General features: G+C 44.7%; 1 non-coding gene across 1 annotated transcript; it reads left to right on the forward strand.

Annotated features, from left to right (window-relative positions):
• The first annotated feature begins 1,269 nt into the window (after window positions 1–1,269).
• Window positions 1,270–1,433, forward strand: LOC119048408 (U1 spliceosomal RNA). The gene has a single exon (XR_005082323.2). It is a non-coding gene; the product is annotated as a U1 spliceosomal RNA (small nuclear RNA).
• The last annotated feature ends 516 nt before the right edge of the window (window positions 1,434–1,949 follow it).

Raw genomic sequence — 1,949 nt, forward strand, 5'->3', positions numbered from 1 at the left:
AGAATTGTTGTGGACCGCTCTGCCTGGTTTCAGGAATTGTAACCCTAAGCGCCACCCCCTACCCCTGTGGCTAAGGCTGTGAGTGACCTCCGGAATGCGAGCCACAGGAGACAAAGTTTGTCTCTGGTAGCAAACGCTGCCTCGATTTTCTCCCTGCCCCCAAAGCATGGTCAGAAGTCCATGGTGGGTAAGTCTCCCTTCAGTGGGGAGCAACCTAAGCCAAACTTGACCACTTGGGAGGCCTTCGTGGAAGGACTCGGGTGGGGCAGGGGCTGCAACAAAGAGCAAGCATTAGACCTGCATGCTATGTGACATAGCCTGAGTCACCATGTCCTCTGGGAGAAGTGCTTCCTGCCTCTAATCCCCTTAAGCCTGCAAACCTGATGGAGAGGGTGAGGAGGGGTGCAGCTCCTTGCCTTGCTGGAGTGTGTGTGTGTGGGGGGAGGAGGAATCTGGCTTCACAAAGAATTCCTGATAAACCCTTGAAACCTGCTCTGCTAAGAGTGCTTTCATTCATATGATAAGGGTCCAAGCAGGAAATGAGTTTGTCTCTCAAAGTTTCTGTAAAACCCCCTTTCCTGACAGACACTGCTAACTCAGACTAAGCCCTTAGATTTCTTTGAAATGTTATCTACTGTTTGATCCTTGCCGCCCTGTATTCCTGTGTATTACAACCCAATAAAAGCCCCTGGAGGAAGGGGCTTCTGGCCTTTTTCCTCTGAGAAACTGGCCACCTCTCCTCCCCAAGCAGATCGTGTCATGTCATGTTTACTTTCATCCGTGGTGGACGGGGGGACTCGCGGGAAAGGTCACCCCTCAAAGAATGTTAAGTTATGCTATGGGAAAGAACAATCCCAAAATTTCAATGGACTATTTTTAAAAGTTTATTCTGAGCTCACATTCTGTATCTAAGGTAAAGTGGCAGGGGCCTCAACTCATAGGCAGCATGACAGTGGCTCAGTTTCCGTATTCACTCTCAAGGTCCCCCTAGAGGGCAGTGCGGTGTCTTGCATGGGCAATTAAATTCACCGTCCAGAAGAACACATATCTCTCCCACTCACATTTCATTGGCCAAAGAAAACTATATGACTACATGTAATTTCAAAGTGGGCCAGAACCTGCAATCATACTTTGTGCCTGGAAGGAAGAGAGACTGTTAAACAGCCAATATGTACCTACTAGTCCAGCCACTGTCCAATAGACGTGTAAAGCAAGCCCCAAATATAATTTCCCATTTACCAATAGTAACATTAAAAAAAGTGAAGAAGATTACTTACCTGGCAGGGGAGATACCACGATCATGAAGAAGGTTTTCCCAGGACGAGACTTACCCATTGCATTCTGGGTGTGCTGACCCCTGTGATTTTCCCAAATGTGGGAAACTTGACTGCATAATTTGGGGAAGTGGGGGACCGTGTTCTTACTCTCCCCTAAAATATGAAAAAGAATTAGGCAAAATTCACTTTAATAGTGTATTTCATTTAAACAAATTTATCTAAAATAAGATTTCAATAGTAACCATAAGAAATTATTGAGGAATTTTATTGGCTTTTTTGAACTAAGTCTTTGAAGTCAGGGGTATTTTATACTTACACGGCACATCTCAATTCAGACTGGCCATATTTCAAGTGCTCAGCAGCCCCATGTGGCTAGTGGCTGCTACCATATCGATAGTGCGGCTCTCGCGTGTATGTCTGGGGAACAGATCACTAAACACTACCACAAATGTGAACTTTCCTTGAAGAGTCTTGTTTTACTTTTAAAAAATTTAACATGTATATTTTAGTGAAAAATATTTGGTAGATTATTATTGCATGAAGATTGCTCTGGGGAAATAGACTATGTTAATCCTATAGCTGTGCTTCTCACCTGTGTATTAGCTAGGACCCCAGAAGAACCGGACCAGGACCTGGAGATATCTGTTTCAGTTCCTGGGGATATTAATTAGT

This window comes from Artibeus jamaicensis, unplaced genomic scaffold (assembly GCF_021234435.1).
Source record: "Artibeus jamaicensis isolate MK-2021 breed Jamaican fruit bat unplaced genomic scaffold, CSHL_Jam_final contig_519, whole genome shotgun sequence".
Classification (NCBI taxonomy): domain Eukaryota; kingdom Metazoa; phylum Chordata; class Mammalia; order Chiroptera; family Phyllostomidae; genus Artibeus; species Artibeus jamaicensis.